This window comes from Balaenoptera physalus (genome assembly GCF_965194825.1).
Source record: "Balaenoptera physalus genome assembly, chromosome: 6".
NCBI classification, from domain to species: domain Eukaryota; kingdom Metazoa; phylum Chordata; class Mammalia; order Artiodactyla; family Balaenopteridae; genus Balaenoptera; species Balaenoptera physalus.
Genome location: NC_138885.1, coordinates 14713118 through 14731269, shown reverse-complemented (window position 1 = coordinate 14731269; position 18152 = coordinate 14713118). Strand labels below are relative to the sequence as shown.

General features: G+C 43.1%; 1 long non-coding RNA gene across 6 annotated transcripts in view; it reads left to right on the top strand.

Annotated features, from left to right (window-relative positions):
- Positions 1-18152, top strand: part of LOC309662772 — a 33026-nt gene that overhangs the window by 4569 nt on the left and 10305 nt on the right. For 2 of the 6 annotated variants that reach the window (XR_014264939.1, XR_014264942.1), the window contains exons 2-4: positions 607-4059; positions 9098-12280; positions 13795-15940. This is a non-coding gene — a long non-coding RNA (uncharacterized lncRNA). Of the gene's footprint in view, positions 1-606; positions 8104-9097; positions 12281-13794; positions 15941-18152 lie in introns of those variants that run through there. The other 4 variants (XR_014264940.1, XR_014264941.1, XR_014264943.1 and 1 more) reach the window with 4 other exon arrangements.

The following is an 18152-nucleotide window of genomic DNA, read 5'->3' as shown; positions in this document are numbered from 1 at the left end:
GATGAGGCTATATAAATATTAGCAATGTCTGCCTGTCAAAAACTCATTAAAACATTTAAAAGGCAAACTGGAAAAATATTCATTACCAGTGACAAGAGCTCTTGCAAATGAGGAAGAAAAGTTTAATGGAAAAATGAGCCAAAGACTTGAATAGAGAATTACTCAAAGAAATTGTCACTGTATATATGAAAAAAATTCTCAGCCTCACGTTAGCTATAACCTTTGCATGGAAGAAATAATTAATGTTTTGAGGACATTAATGCCATAACACTCCCCCATCATTAAGGTTTTGCAAGGGTTTTGGAGGGTAATTTGGCAAAGTTAATTTGTTACCAAATATCCATTGAGTGCCTACTGTGTGCCAGGCACTGAGAAGCGTTCTCAGTGGGGGTGGGAGGTGTGATTCAGCACCCAAGGGGCATTTGCAGTTTTCACAGTGACTGAGAGTCATTACCAACAATCTAGCACCCAGCCATTGCGGATGTCAAGTGTCCTGTATTGAACTTGAGTCATAAGAATTGCTCTGGCTGGAGGAATGAGGGAAGATATGAGACTGTGCCAGTTCTGGGTGGGGAATGCTAAGAGCCCTTCTGTTCATTCCAACAGTTACGGGCACGTACCCAGGCAGCCATGGCTCCCTCTGCTTGGGTCCTTCAGTGAGAAACAGAGAAGGCAGCAGACCTGAGACGAAGCCCAGCCAAACCCAGCCCAGCCAGCCCCACGAGTGGGATATCAGCGCGAGCACTGAGATTTGGCGGTTGTTTGCGACCATCATCATCACAGCATAGTCCGACTAATGCACCACACAAGGAAGAATCGTCTCTCCAGATGCCACAAACACCCCCAAACCTCTGACGGAAAAACACTGGATACAGTAAGTGAACAACATGGAGCTGTGAGATGAACGTGCACAGTCAAAAAATAATCACATCCAAACTACAGGATTGCAGGTGAAATAAGTGCCCTTCATGGCGGGCTGAAAGGTGGGATGAGAAGGAGGACCAGGAAGAATGGTCTTGAGTGGGAAGTCCGTGAGATTTTCTCCAAGGATATCCATTTAAGACCTGGGGTGGAGTAAGAGACACCATAGGGGAGAGCGTCTGGGGCTGAGGCATGTGCGCGGGCAGAGCGGGGAGGAGCTGGGGGAGCCTGAGGGGCTGGAGTTCAGAGAGCGGGAGGTGGAGGGGCCCCGCCCACGCGGGACCTTGCGGGCCACCCCCAAGGTGCTCGGATTTCACCTAAGCGCAAGGACAGCCATCAGAGAGCTTGAAGACAAAGAATTTCATAAGCATGTCCATTGTATCCCTGGAGTCAGTTCAGCCCTTGGTTTACAGAAATGGACTTTGGGTTTCAAATGTCCCCCAGTGACAAGATTGCTCATGTAAAACTCCTACTACTGTCCCTGTTATGGGGAGTCAGTAAACAGCAACAGCCTAAACCCAGCCCTTACACCGTCTGGAAATGGTAGGGGAGGAAACAGTTGACTCAGGAAATGTATTTCTAAATAAACTGCATGTATGTAACGTTATCCAAGGAACCACAGTTCCATCAAGTTTCTGTGTGAAGCTAAATGAAAAAAAATCCAAAATTACTTTAGAAGAGAGACCAAACAATGATGTTTTGCTGGATCAGTAGGAGAGACTTCTTAAATAGTCTTAAATAAAGACATATTATGATTTCGTTATCTTGAAATGAAATAAAATGGAAATAATTTACTAGTAGGATTTACAATTATGTTGTAGATTTCTGAAATGTTCTCCTAAGACCCTTCACATTTCTTGGCAAAGACAAATGATTGCTGCAGTGTTTCTGGATTATTTGATTGGATTTGTTAAGACAACAAAACTGCTCTATTTACTCTACCTGCAAACAGAATGACATGGAAGTCGTCAGCTTATAAGATTGGCATTTAAATAATCTAAAATTAGAAAACAACATCCTAAAAATTTTAATTCTAACAGGCTTCTTTTTTGAACCATTTCTTAATAGCAATAAAAGTAAGAGAAAAAGAAATCAGAATTAAATTAGTAGAGAGAAAAAAATCATCTTGTTGCAGTTCTGCATCCTCAAAATTGGACTCATCACAAGGTGGGATCAACTTGGAAGGTAAGTCACTTCTGTTCTCAGGCTGTGTGGATAAAGGACTGAATCCAGGGCTTGGGGTAGTGACATTTCTTGTTGAGAGTAGAGGATGTGATGGACCGGCAAAGACCCTCAATAGAGAAAACGCCTGGGGAGTTTCCTCCTCACTTTCCAGAACAGGGCAGGGAATTTCCTCCTCACTTTCCAGTTGCAGGACAGAGGGTCCTCTTTTCAAGAACTACACATGTGGACAAGAAGGTGTGCATGAGATTGTTCATGGCAAGCATTGTTTGAGATAGAAAAATACAATGACCTAAATATTCATCAAACGAAGAATGGATATATATAATTTGGGATATCTTCATACAATGGTTTAATATCCAGTGGTGAAAATGAACTAGAGTTATGTGTTTGAAAATGGTTAATTGTGAAACATACAAAGCTGAATTTCTTTTTTTTTTATTAATTAATTAATTTATTTTTGGGTGTGTTGGGTCTTCGTTTCTGTGCGAGGGCTTTCTTTAGTTGTGGCAAGCGGGGGCCACTCTTCATAGCAGTGCGCGGGCCTCTCACTGTCACGGCCTCTTATTGCGGAGCACAGGCTCCAGACGCGCAGGCTCAGTAGTTGTGGCTCACGGGCCCATTTGCTCCGCGACGTGTGGGATCTTCCCAGACCAGGGCTCGAACGCGTGTCCCCTGCATTGGCAGGCAGATTCTCAACCACTGCACCACCAGGGAAGCCCCAAAGTTGAATTTTTAAGAAAAGCAACATTCATAAGGATTTGCTAAGTTAACAAACATTCAAAATAATATTAGTCAATGCTTATGGATACATAAATATGTAGTAAAAGTGTGAAAGCCTGCCTGGGAATTATGCTCATGGCTGTGATTCTCTCGGGGTGGGGGGAAATGGAGCAGGGAAAGGAGTGGGAAGGAGGGTCAGAGATCATCTATTCTGTCTGTAATGTTTTATTTCCTGGGGAAAGAAGATCTGAGGCAAATATGATATAATGTCAATATTTGATAAAGGTGGGTGATAAATACATGGGCAATTTTATTATTCTTATTTTCTGCATATTTTAACTATTTATAGTAAAATATATTAAAAATGAAATAAAGAAAAACTTTAAAGTGAATTAGCGGCAAGAAAGAGGGGACAGAGGATGTAGACTCCTCTGTGGAGAAGCTTGGTTATGAATTGAAGGAAAGAAATAAGATGGTTAGGGGTAGGTGATTGATGGAGAGTTTATTTCTTTGGCTTTTTTAAAAGACAGCAGGGACTGGAATATCTTTTATTAAATTTCAGGGAAGAAGCCAGTTGAGAAAAAAAAAAAAGTTGAAAGTACAGACTTGAAACTTAGTGCCTCAGCTCTTACAAATCTCCCTAAAAAATGCATGTTTTTCTCCCCGTTAGATTGTCAGCTCCTCAAGGAAGGACAAGGGCTGTGTGTTTTCTGTTTATCTTCATGCCCAGAGCCTGCCTCGAACAAGTGCACCATGGATGTATGGATGGATGATGGATGGATGGGTGGATGGATGAAAAGGTGTGGGCCAGGTGTGGAATATTAGCATAATGTGTGCATCAGAATGGCCACCAGGTGGCAGATGTGACAGTGATTATCCTTTCAGAGAAAAGAGCTCAGACGGACCACAGTTATAACTGTTCTCTTGAGTAAGCTTACGTAAGTGAAATACACCCAATATTTACATGGGAATTTGGGACTGTCCTATCATCTATTGATTTCTCATTTCAAATATCAGTAGGTCAACTTAGTCATTCTTGGAAAAAGAGCTCTTGGTGTAAAAAAAAAATGCAGTTGCATTGATTTGTGGTTAAAAAAGGGACTAGACTAGACACGTGTCCATCTTCTTTCTGTCCTGATATCCAGATAGTATGATAGCGAAAGTATGACTCCACAAGGACAAAAAGAATGGAAGAAAATGGAAGAGGAAACCAAAAAAAGCTATTATAACCAGGTCAGTAAACGGGTTATACTTGATAAGCTGCAAACAGGAAGAAACCTGGTTTTCCTCCCACCCACCTTCTTTAAAGTTGCTCTGTTAGAGTTCCTTTCCCCGCCCCCCCATCTGGATCAGATCTTGTGCAGATTCTAAGGCTCTTATGGGCACTTTGGAAGGTTAAAATCGTCTCCTTGTCAGGTATTAAAAAGTCCAGTCTAATCTAGTCTTCAGTCTTTCATCCAGTTCGTACCTTCTCCCCCTTCCTAGCTTGAATCTGACCTGGAGTTCTGCAAAATGGAAGCAGGGGTTCATGGACTATTCTTTTAGCGCTCTCACCCCACTTCTTCCCACATTCACTCACTGATGCTTCTGCCCTTCCCAGTGTCATGCCCAAGGGGAACCGGAATTAGAAGAGGAAAATTGTATTTGATTGGGCTATTGTGCCTGTCATTGATGCCTCTGTGTGACAGGTGTCCCAAGCTGATCCTTTCTGGTGAGCATGCCGTTGTAGTAATTTTTTTGCCAACTGTCTCGTGGGACTTTTGACCTTGCTCTGTTCTCCCCACACTTCACTGGGGGAAGCACCATGCTGCTGACATCTCAATCTCATGCAGTTCCCTCTGTTCTCCTTCCATGTGCTCCTGAAGAAAGCTCATTCTGCTAGTGCATAACTGTCAGGTGGGGGGTCCTTTCAAGCTCTCTCTTACCTTCCTGGTTTTCCACTTAGTTCCTGGAACTCGTGAATCTCCATCCAATCCAACTATGAAAGTTCATAGACTATTCCCACTCTAGTCTCTTCTTTGTTCTACACAGGTATTACCAGGTAGCCTCAGGTGATTAGAAGGCACTAATCTCTCCACCCGCCACCCATCAGACCCCCTAAGTCCAGAGGACATGGGTCTAGTTCTCCCCCAAATCACTCTCTTCCCACACTTTGCCCGACTGCCCAGGTTGCAGCATAGAGCAGACCTACAGGTGTCTGCAGCTCAGCAGAAGCTGGCTGGGGCCCAAGATGTTAGTCTCTACCCATGGCAGAGAATCCCAGGGTCCTGAGTGTGTGTTGAGAAGCCTCCCTTTGCTGGGCCTGAGGGGTAGAGAGAAGCATCCACTTTAAATGTTCCCACTCCCACGTATAATTCTTTAAAAAAATCTTGACTCACTTTGAAGAGTCTCCAGCCTTTCTTTTTCCCTCCCTCCCTCCTTCCCTCCTTCCTTCCTTCCTTCTTTCTGTCTCTCTCTCTCTGTCTCTCTCCCTCCCTCCCTCCTTTCCTCTTTCTTGCTTTCTCTTCATTTATGCATAGAGGTGGAAGGTAGGCTAAGGGCACAGGACCTGTTTCACAATCTCATAGTGAGTCTTATATGAATGGTCTAGCATCTTTCTTTGGAATATGGGGGTACATTACATTCTAGGTTTTAAGCCTCAGCCAAAACTCCAAATTTTTTTAAAAACCTCACTTCACAGCCTTGTATGCTGTACTTATATAATTACAATTATAGATATTTACTAATTATAATTAATAATAATTCACATATGAAAGGGAGCCCTTGGAAATTAAAAAAAGATAGCTGATTAAAAATCAGTAGAAGAGTTGGAAGATAGAGCAAAGGAAATGTCCAGGAGGTCAGACATCATAATAGAAGACAGTAGGGGAGGCGATTTTCAAAGATATAATAAAGGAGTGTCCAGATTAGAAAGACCCTCCAAATGCCATGCATAATGAATGGAAAAGTGATTCACACCAAAGCACAGTATAATGACATTTCACAACACTAGTGATGAAGAGAAGATGCCAAGATTTTACAGAGAGAAAGACCAGGTCACAGAGAAATGAGAATTAGAATGGCATGATTTTGCAACAGTAGCACTGGAAGCTAGAATAAAACGGAGGAACACATTCAAAATTCTAATGAAAAATTATTTTTAACCTAGAATTCTGTACTCCAGTAAGATTTTAATCAACCAGGGGAATAGAATAAAAATATACATAAACATGCAAAATGTACTTGCTAGTCACCTATGACGTCCATTCTTCCTTGCTTCCTTTGTAGTAGAACCTGTTGGGTATAAAAATATGCTCAGTTAAATTTCTAACTAACCTTGAAACCTTCCTCTGCCTGAAGACAATAAGTTTCCTCTTTGATCAAAGCTGGTGACTTAATGTGTTTTGTTGGTGTCTGTATTCCCGATGCCCAGTGGAGTAGGTTTTCAATGACAGGTTTTTCAAATGAATAAATGAGCCAAACAGTGAAGAAATATCATCCTCCTCTATCACCTTCCAAGATATGCCCACCCTCCTTTAACACTTCAGCATTTAATTCATAGTTTATTTTCCTCACCATCTTTGGCTCACAGCCTCCATGACTTCAACGCCCACAGGATCCTTCCAACCTCAGACCTCACTGTGCCTCGACTTCTAAGGGGATGAACTAGATTACTCCCAGATTCTGTTCCTTGCATCTGTATTTTCGTCTCCCACAATTTTTTATTGCCTCTCGGCAGAACAATTACAATACCTTCCAGTACTCTTTCATCCCATGACACCGCCACCGGATTTATCATGTGAACAATGCAGCCCCCTGATACAAAAACCCATTTATTAGAAATAGTCTGAGGATTTTGTTTCCCCTTCACAATCTCGTCCCAGTATGTCCTCCTCTCCTAACCTCACGCAGCTACCCTAGATTTCTTACCTCTTCTCAGAACCCGCCTGGAATCGTCCTGGTTCTTTGCAATTGTTTATACTGTTCCCTCTGCCTGGAACTGAACTTGCATTCCCTCCAGCCCACAGTGCTTCATCTCAGCCAATTAAAAATGTACCCATTGTCCTAGGACCTGTTCCAATACCACTGTCTCCCATGAAGCATCCCCCAATGATTCAAGCAGAATTAATCCCTGAATCCTCTATGACTGCCAAACACTTTGCTCTTCTGTCTATTACAACATTTATTAGGACAGTTAATAGTACACTCATTGAGGATGTTCCATTTCTGTGATACTCCAAGACTTAGCTGTATGCATTGTATGTGCCTAGCACGTAGTACATACCAAAAGTGGTTAGATGAACTGAATTGAGGTTCAAGGAGCTATCTCTGACTGTGATTTAAGTCTAGTGACTTGTGGAAATAGGCAAGAGAGCAATGCATATCTCCTCCCTTAGGGACACTGCCTCATAATTATTTTAAAAGTTTTCTATTTTATCAGAGCCTTAGAAACTGCTTCTTTTCAAATCTCCACCAAAGTATTATTTTCCGAATTAATTATTGCAGAAGGATAACTATTGCATAAATCAATTCTCAACTTAGTTTGATCGTGACCACTAATGAACTAGATTGGAGATCTGGAGCCCCAAAGAGAATGTTTTCAGACGAATAATATATTTTATTTGTCAGCAGTCCTCAGCCTCAATTTATGGTGAAATTAACTGAAAGTGGATTGCATGTAATTGTCAGCTCATTGTCAGTCTGCGTTTCCAAGGCCGGGAGAAGATAGAATGACGAAAGGTAATTTCGTTTTTCTTCATAATTGCTTCTGGATGATACCAGAGCCTTTGAAAGAGAGCGTAAGGCTCTGCATTTTGAAAATTGCAAAGCAAATGCAAAGCTTGGGTTGAATACCAAAAATTCTGAATATGTCAGCTAGAGCAGAATTAACATTTCTATATATATATACTTTTGCAACTTCTTCCACTAAAACTGTCTACAACAGGTAACACGATTTTGGACTTGAGATATGAAAAACACTGTTTTATGTGTCATCAGTGATAGGATGGGGATTTGAGTCCAGTTAGCTTTATGGTAATTTCTAAAAAGGGTTAAAGAGCAATAAACTTTCTTTCAAATGATACAAAGAGTTGGTGGAAGTTTATTAGGTACTTAAAATTACCAGGGCAGAGAATAATCTACAGCCGATGCAGATGAATGAGCATCCAAAGAACAAATGCAGAAGATGCGCAGATAATGTCGAAGGAGGAATTAGAACTTGATGAAAGACAAAACTAAAATAGCAACTTCAGTCTTCTGTCATTTATTTACATTTATTCTAAAAATGAATTAAGATAAAGGAGGTGGGAGAGGCGTGCATGCATGGTCCTGTATGTATGTCAGAGACTTACTCAGCGGGACTGTTGTCTTGTAAAGAATGGGCAGGAAAAGTGGGAGAGAAGTTATATTAAATGAGGGGGGGGTCTCTATGAAATGAGGGCATCCCCCTAAATGCAAACTGAACAATAAAGTATTGCTATAGAGAGATCCTCAGTTGTCAACTCAGCCAGTAGAAAAAGTACCTGAATTGAACATCCACTGTTTTCTAAGTCATCTATGATGTGTCTCTCCTTGCAAGCCCCTCCATAGGTCCCAGAGCTGAGTGCAACACCTTAACACGGGCTGCAAGTAGCTGCCGGCTCTGGCCCGAGCCCGCCTCCTCATGCTTGCCTCACACACTCCCTCTTGTGGCTCTAGCCTCCCTGGCGCCCTTTCCCGTCTTCCAGAGGTCAAGCTGTTCTCCCCTCAGCACCTCCTGCAGGTTCACCTCTGTGAACCCCTCTTTTCTACTTCTGACTTCCTTGGGAAAGCCATCCTGGACCCCACCCCCCAGATCAGATCAGGTGCTCTTGTAGGACACTAGTTTTCCTTGGTAGCACTTATTGCAAATGATTAACTCTATATGGGGACATTTGTTAACATTGTATTGGGGTATAACATACACCCAACGAAGCGGCCAATCTTGAAGAATTTTTACATATGTCTAAATCCAAGGAGCCACCAGCCAGGTTAAGCATACAACATTTCTAACATCCCAGAAGGCTGTGCTCTCCTCTCCCATAAATGATTCTCTTTCTTAGCTTTTATCACCGTAGGCTAGTTTTCCTATTCTTGAACTTCTTACAGATGCTCCCCATTGTGGCTGTAAGATGCACCCAGATTGGCGTGTGTAATAGTATTTTATTTTACTAGCATTTTGTAGCATTTCACTGTATGTATGTACCACAGTTTATTTATTCTGAATATTTTTGACTCTCTTTCTCTCTTTACTGTAAACTTCATGAAGCTGCAGAGTGGGTGCCTGTGATGTTGACTGGAATGTCCTTAGGCTTAGGACTGTGCTTGGCGAAGAGAAGGAACCCAGACTTTTTGTCGAAAAATGGAGCGTTTTTGTTGTTGTCGCTGTTGGTGTTAATCCTTTTAAAAAGCTAACACAATTCTCTCATTTTATGGATGGAAGCATTAAAACCTGAAACATAAAGAAGTGAAGCTAAAGTTAAAACAAATTCTCAAATCCAACCATATACAGTTATGCAGCTGCACGCCAGGAAATGTCTCAGATGGCCAGCAAACCGCCGGAAGTAGGAAGAGGCAAGGAAGGATTCCCCTACAGGTTTCAAAGGGAGCACGGCCTTGCTGACACCTTGATTTGGACTTCTAGCCTCCAGAGCTGTGAGACAATGAACTTCTGTTACTTTAAGCCACCTCACTTTTCATACTTTGTTATGGCAGCCCTAGGAAACCAATACAGAGTGCAGGAAGAAGGAAAACCACAGGTCTCCCCACTACCCTACTGGCTGATGACACCTTTGTGGCGCCCTTGAGAACGCACCTCTCAGATCTCCCATTGCAGTGAGTGCAGTTTGCTACTGACCTCAGGGCCACGCTTTCCTGCTCCAGTGACTGAGCCCAGGAGGGGTACTTGGGACTCTTCTAGGCAGCTTTGACTCGAGGACTTCTTCCTTCATCTCCCTAACCTCCTCTGTAAGCTGGGAAAGGGGGTGGGGTGTCTGTGATGGAGGCTCTGGCCACCTCAACCTCAGTGATGCAGGTGACCTACCAAAGAAGCTGGAGCATTTCACCATAGAGCCGCGTATGTGCATGACCAAGAATTCGGAGAAGCTGGAGGCGATCTGTGGGGCTGGAGATCTGTGGGGCTGCAGGGGCTGCCCTGCAGCGGGGTGAGCCAGCAGATCAGTGACAGCGTGCAGGGGCTGCAGTGGTGCCTCATTCAGAGCGTAACAGAGGCTGCTTCCCTTTTCTTCTTTCCACACTTCACACTGACCCCTCTTGTCACCCTACCCCAGAAGCACACAGGGAAGGGGATTCTACTAAGTGTAGTTCCTGTCTAGCTAAAGCACCCCAGTACAAACCACCACTGTTTGTACTCTGCGTTGTGCCTGGAGAGCTCTTTCAGTGTCTTGGTTGGGGCATACACACCTGACTACTGGTGTCCCGGTAAAGGACAGGAGACAGGAGGGGGCTTGAGCCGTGAACCACACTAATCCCTCGGTTTGGGGCACAGAGCCTCATCCATGACCCCTCTCTGCTAGGGGTTCCTGGGTTTCACTGTCTCCAAAGATTAATTCTCTGGTTTCTTGTGGGAATCAGGGAATCAGTGACCCAGCTATAAATGACTGAGGAAATTAGGGACAATTGCTCTGGTAGAGGCTTCAAACAACCTTCCTGTATCAGCCTGGAGCCTAACTCCTGCTCTCCAAGCTGCCGGGTGCCTCAGCCCTGTGGTTTTCAGGGTTCCCGGTGGTAAATCACTCCCCACCATTAACCCAAGTGGGCTCGGAGAGGGTCTCTCTTCCTCTCTTTTGTGAAGCCAGATACTAGTCCTCTGTCTGTTTTCCCACTTCCCAAAATGTCATCACTTTTCTCATCTGCAGTCATCAAATTTCATCCACTGTGGTCTCTCTTGTGTTCATTGTTTTTGCAGGTTAAGCTGGTTTTTTTTTTTTTTCTTCCCATTTTAGTTGTGTCTCAGGAGGAAGTAAGTAGTCATCAATATGCGGATCCAACCTACCAATGTTGACACAACGTTTTTCCATTCACTCTTTAACCCCCAGTCCCCTGGCCTTGTTTCCCACCATCCAAGGAGCTCCTGGTGGGAGTCTCCACTGTCCTAATTGCCAGGTCCCTAGACTCTCCAATCCTCATCTTGATTAAATTGTCTTACTTGGCCTTGCGCATACTTTCTTTTTTTTAACTCCTGCCTGGTGGACATTTTCTCCTGTAATGAGTCTCTTGAAAACTCCCCTATGGCTCCCCCGGTCTCCTTTGCTGGCTTCTTTTCCTTTGCTCTCTCCTTACATGAGCTTCCTTAGAGCTTCGTCTTTGGACCTCTTTCCCTGCACTCGCATCATGTTTCAATGATTGTGTGTATGTGATGATCCTCAAATCTGTATCTTCAATTGTCTTAGGTGAGATCTCCTTGTTGCAAGAGACAGAAACCTGATTCAAACTTGCCTGAGAATAAAAGGGGGATTTATTAGCTCATTGATGTAACTGGAGACTCAACCAAGACGCCCAAAGCTGTACACACATGGGGACTTGTCTCTCTCTGCGTCTCTTAGCTCTGCTTTCCTCCGCGTTGACCTCGGTCTCCCACAGTCCTCTCTACATGGCGACAGTTTGGCCACTGGATGCTCCATCATTTCATGGTTTACTTGTCTCAAGATCCCGGAGGAAGAGGGTGTCTCTTTCCCCACAGCTGGAACGTGGTCCTTGTGAAGGATGGGGCTTTGCCAGACCTGCCTATGTGCCCTTCTCTGGGCCTGGTGCAGGGGCTGAACGGGATGGCTGGGGCCTAGGAAAGAAGTGGGTCCCCGAAGGAAGGGAGGGCTGGGGGAGGAGTAGAGAGGGGGAAGGAGATACTGCATTCGTTTCGACAATTTGAATGAGGAGGTCTGGCTTCGGGAATCAGGGCTGTCATCCTGGCTCTTCAGGCTTTGTGTCCCTTGTCTCTACAATGAGGAGGTTGTACTTCTAAGGCCTTCTAGCTGCCATCGTCTTTATTTTTATTCTACGAACAATGGACATAAAGCAGAACCTTTTGGCGGTGCCTCTGAGTGCCATCTGAGGGGCAGCAGAGCATGGCAGCTCAGAGCACGAGCTCTGGACTTGGATGGCCTGGGTTCTTCATGTGTCCGTCATCTCGGCGACTGCTTCGTGGGTGTGTGACCTGTACAGTCTCTCAGGACGCCACGTGCAGGGAGCCTCACCCTTGGTTTAACACTCTGCTGTCACTCTCTTGGAATTCTTGATAGTTTCATCTTTGACCTTACGTTTTGTCAGTGAAGTTGGACCAGACGTTGGAGCACACGTGTGGGTAGAGGAGATGAGAGAGTGTGGGTGTCCGCCGTTCCCTGCCAGCTCATCCCCTTAGAGAGTTCACAGTGCCTCGTAAGCACATAGCTCTGGTGGACCCGCCTACGTGGGAGTTCAGTGAGACCCCGAGTGCGACAAGGTAAGTGTGTTATGTCTGTGACTGACTTTCCCTTTGAACCAGAACTTGCTTTGAACGTGGAAAGAAGGCAGTGACGGTCTAAGAAACACAAATGACAGGGAGCCCTACCACATCCTTTCTTATATTATTCCTCTGTATTAGCCAACCACTTGCACTGCAAATAATGTCATAGAAGGAAAAAGGATTATAATCCCTTTTCCCTTCAGTCCTTCCTCACTCATCAGCAAGCCAAAGGTAGAGAGTGCTGGCAGAACATGCACGGATCAAGTGGAATCAGAACAGCTGAGTTAGTTCTGTGAAGCCTTTCCACTGTTCTGGTAAGAGCAAAATACATACTACAGGTATAAACTGCAAAATAATGAATTGTGTAGTTTTGGTTCTTTTGCATATGAGTTAAATATTTGCATTTAAAACTGGCATCGCACCATATAAAAATGAATGGTAAAGTTCATACTAATAACTTAAAATTAAATTTTTCTTTGCTTAGAATGGCATTAAATAGCAAATACAAAAATCATAAGTTGAGAGAGAGAGATGGGGGAGAATGGATAAAGCTATATATTTTTGTACCTTTAATGGCACTTTTTTCCTGCTTTTGAAACAAGAAACCCCATGTTTTCATTTTGCACTGGACCCTGCGAATTATGTAGCTCACCCTGCATCAACAAATTACTTTACTTCCCCAGTGTCTCAGTTTCCTTATTTGTAAAATGGGCACAATAACAGTGTCTCCATCAGTGGATTGTTGCAAGAATGAATAGCGATGGGCACTCAGCAATCAATGAATGTGAGCTCTTATTATTAAGATGAGTTAGGACTTCCCTGGTGGCGCAGTGGTTAAGAATCCACCTGCCAATGCAAGGGACACGGGTTCGAGCCCTGGTCTGGGAAGATCCCACATGCCGCGGAGCAACTAAGTCCGCGCGCCAAAACTACTGAGCCTGCGCTCTAGAGCCCGCGAGCCACAACTGCTGAGGCCCATGCACTTAGAGCCCGTGCTCCTCAACAGGAGAAGCCACTGCAACGAGAAGCCCGCGCACCACAACAAAGAGTAGCCCCTGCTCGCCATAATTAGAGAAAGCCCACGCGCAGCAACAAAGACCCAATGCAGCCAAAAATAAAAATATATATATAAAAAAAAGATGAGTTAGTATAAAGTAAATCTGTAGGTGATTTGGTGATCAATCTTAAATTTCCCTCCGTAATGACTTTATGTAACCTAATTAGTTAACTAGCTAATTCTCGCTCTTTTACTTTACCTGCATTGGCGTAGTTTGAATATTTCACTGTAATTTGTTAGTGGGTTCACTTACTTTGCCACTTAGATGATGCTATTTAAATTAGTCAGTAGAATACTTTAGTCAGTAGTGGGGCAAGTAAAGTCTAGAAAAATATTTCAGGAAGAAAACACTGTGGATCAAACTTTTTCAATTCCAAATAAAAGCTGAGGTAAGGATCAAGCTATTGTTTCTGTGAAAAAACAGAAAAGGATATTTTCCACTTCCCAACAACAGGTGGCGATGTCGCTAAGCAAATGGAAGGTGTTCCTTGGTAGAGAAATTCTGTGATCAAGTGTGAGGAAGCACAGCTACAAACAACATATGGAAATCAATGCATATTTTAATTAGGTGTTAATAACTGAATATCGAATTCTTGTCTTCCTCCTAATTCACAACAGTGTTATGACAGCTAATTAATAAGTGATTGTAGAGGAAATGATTAATTATTTACAGTAATAATTAGAATAGCTTACATGCTTGTAATCATAAAATGGTTTTCAGAAGTAGATGGAGGCAAAGCAAGTTATTGTTCTGCTGTTGGAAGGATATGGCGGCGCCTCTTTTGGAATGATTTCTATTATCATTCCACACTGTCTGGGTTTAATAAACAGGTACCATTATGCGTTTGTTCCATCAAAGTTCATTCCAGCCATGGAATATAAAATCATGCATGTGTATTTTTTTTACAGGATCCCCTGTCATCCTTATTTGAAATTATGTACATAAGGGTAAACGTGAAAGCTTCCTTGTGTAGGTGAACTCTTTGGAAAGATACCAACCACAGAACAAACTAAAAATAAAATCCTGGACCTGAAGAATAAAGCCTCCCCCTAGAGTCTCTGTTTCTTCATATATAAAAACAAAACTAAAAAGCAAGTGTATAAGCCCAAACTTCTCCTCCTCCACTTCTCATTCCATATTTCAAATCTCTTTGAACTGCCTCATGTCTTCGGGATATAATGAAATCCCTTGCTCTGGAAGGAAGCCACAAAAGATAGATTTCAAAACCTTTTCCTTTCCTCTCTGCTAGTAGCAGAGCTAATGCAGTTTACTTATTAGATGAGTCACCATGGATACTGGTACAGTCAAGCCAAGTCTATCCGAGTGAGGGGAATTGGAGAATTGAGGCAATTATCCTCATAATTTAAATAAACAAAGTCCCCCTCATTTTTGTTTCTGTTACCTGAAATTTTCAGGTGCCTGTCTAATTTTAGCTTTGAATTATTAAAGGTGGTTCTTGCCTCAACTCTTATTAAATTTGCAAGCGGAACTCTGGACTCCTTTGCCGTGAAGCACCTTAAGAAAGTGTCCCCAAGGCAAATGGATTCCTGTGCTCTCGGTTTTAACACCCCGAGCATTTCTACCTGGCATTTGGGTAAACAATGCGGATAACTCAGGTCTAGGATGAAACATTTCTGAAGGGTAGACAACTTTCAGATCTGGAAATGGTTGCTTGGAGAGACCAGATATTTTTAATCAGACAAAAGACATTCCTGATACCGCGTCCTTCCTGTAAATATGGTCCCCAACATGTCCTGCATGGACCACATGTTTCTCCACTGGCCCCAGTCCAAGCCACAACCTGCACTGACACTTCCAGTTGGGATTTTATGGAAGGTCTTGCCTGCCTCTCCGAATCTCCTTTTTCTCCTCAGGTCATGTCCCAACTTTACCCGTGTGAATTCCCTCATCTGAGTACCCTTAACTTAATGGCAATGAACATTTTAGAGGAGCTTTGTAAGTATAGGGCATGACTGTTATTTCCAAGTAACGAGTTATCATATTATTGTTGTTTAATATTCATGTTCAATGTTTGAATTATTTATCACCTTGTCTTTAAGTCACCATTGTTAGGGTTCAAAGAGAACCCTGGTGATGATAATTGCTGTGGTGTAATCCCCACACGACTATGCTCTGCACCTTTTTTTCCATACTGTGCATTTTTGAAGGCTGACTCAACTTTCAGCTTTCACACTGCCCGCCATACATTTTGCTCTGTGACTCAGCATTGAGGGCTTCTATGGCGACCTCGTCTCTAATTCCTTCCCACCATGCAGCAGCTGTGTGGCACATTCGGAAGTTGAGTATCTGTCTGATTGGACAGTATTTTGTGGTGGAAGGGGCTATATGACAGAGATGGGACATCGGCAGCTGACTGACCTGGGCTTCAAGCCCATCCCTTCACTTCCATGATGTATCCCTTCTGAATATGTCTTTTACCTTCTCTGAACTTCAACTTTTGTTTCTGTGAAACAGGGAAAATAATACAGGTCTCGCAGAGGAGTGATTGGAGATAACTTATGTAAAGCGTCTGGCATGAGGTGAGTGTGTAATAATGGCAGCCATCATTAGAACCGCTCTTCAAGCAACAGGAGCCCAGGTACTTTTATTCTATTGCTCTTATGCTTCATCTCCTTTCCCCACCTTTAAACAGGACTTTATCCATCAATACTTACTTTCTGAAAACATAATGGGAGCCCAGCACTCTAGGGAACACAAATAATATGTGTTTGCAGTGATTCTGCCTTTAACGAACTGCTCACTTGTTAAGAAAAGGCATGAAAGAGAGTAATAATAATAATGTTAATAATAATAGTACCTAGTACTGATTGAGAATTTTACTCTGTCATGCTTCGTGCTAAGTGCTGTACAAATTGGAACTCATTTCATCACCACAATAACTCATTAAACAAACAGTATTATTGCCATCCCTGTTTTACAAAAGAGGAAAGTGGGGCTCAGAGAGGTTAGGAGACTTGCCCAAGGTCAAGATCTTAAACTTGGGCCATCTGACTCTAGGACTTGAGCCTTCAATCATTCTGCTTACTTGTTCATATGGGCAGTATTAAGTGGTACTAAGAGTGGTCTATTTTCAGAGAATGGAGAGGCCAGCATAGGGTGAATTCACCTGGAAGGTGTTTTGGGGGAGAGTTATCTGGGTTCCACAAGGCTATCTGTACAAGGGAATAGTTAACAGCAAAATGTAACAGTCACAAGAAGGTGAGTTAAAAGTTCCCCGTGAAACCACGTGTCCGTCCTTTTTCTGCTTGGGTTTATGCCAATGCCTGAATCTTCCCAAGTAATTCACTGCTGGTCGAGGTGTCCCCTGCATCCTGTGATCTTACATCAATCATTTGGACCCCACTGTTTACAGAATTAAGGAATGTTGTGCCAGAAGGGATGCCAGGAGTCCCACTGTGAGCTCCAGAGAGAGGGTATGAGTTACCCAAGATGATACCCAGGAAGCTCAGCCAGCAATCGGGCCTCCTGACTGCCTCACTGGTTGTCTTTCCACTTTGCCACCTTGGGCCCTGCCTTTTAATGCACCAGAGATGGGAGTATAGATTTTACAAAAATTCTTCCAGCTCTTGTGGAAGTGCTGGGTGTACAGCCCTATTTGATACCCATTTCCTCCCAGATCCTTTTCTTCTCTTAATCAGGGCAGTAAGTACTGATATTTACCAACAGACATTATTGGTCAGTCTGCATCTCCCTCATCAAAATGCCACTCTATTGTCTTGCTTAGAACCAAACACAATATGCAGGGGCCCCCTTCTTCCTGCTGAGAAGTCATGCTGCCCCTCCAACTGGAAGCCAAGAGTGTTCACACTCAAAATCCTGAGGGTTTGCTGAGATTTTAAAGTTGGCCATACACCCTCTTCCTGTCACCCAATATATTGTGTGTTTGGCTGGAGACTCTTTTGTTTGGAAATAATGTCTTTATTTCAAACAAAAATTCAGAGCCTGGTTGGACAGATGCATAAACAGGTATCCGATTCGGAGTGACTTCTTCGAAGAGGCCGCCTCTCGCTGGCTGTCAGTTGGTCCCTGCTGAGTTGTTTGATGCATTCACCGCATTTTATATTACTAAATGTGGCTTATGTATCTGCCAATAAATCTGAAATACAGGTCACAGAATATGCAGCTCAAGGAAATCCATAAAAGTAGTAGAGAGAGGCTTCGCTAACTGCATCAGATGGCCAAAAGCTGAGGTCATTTCCTCTTGCTAAAAATCTAGAGCTTCATAAATTATTTTTATCACCTCCAGAGCCAAGCAAACAGTTTTGCACAGATGCCAAAGGGGTTTCATTGCTTTTGTTTCTCTTTAAGCTGAAAACATCTCTCGTCTTCTCCAAAATGATTGCGTGCTTTTTTTTTTTTTTTTGGCATTATTTACATCCTAGCAGATCGCATGTAAATCTAGCAACAGAAATGCAATTGCATCTGGTCAGGGTCTTCAGTGACAGTGCCACAAGCACCTGCGCTCAGAAGATGGTCGTGACCTAGGTTTAATTACTCCCTGTGATTGGGAGTTGACATTGTTTCCTTTAAAACATGTATAAGGAGATGTTAGGTATGCAGAGATAGTAAAAATGAGCAGTGAACATTCAGTGAAGAACTTTATAGAAAACACTACTGAATTAACTTACAGTACATTTGTTAAACATGAGCACCTCTAATAATGACATTTCATTTAACAATGCCTTTGTCTTTTCAGTTCATCAGTTACCTATTTCAGTAATGAACTGCAGTCATACCATTCTGATTTTTCTCCTAATGTAAAGGCTCAGCTCACTTCACTGCCAGTGAAG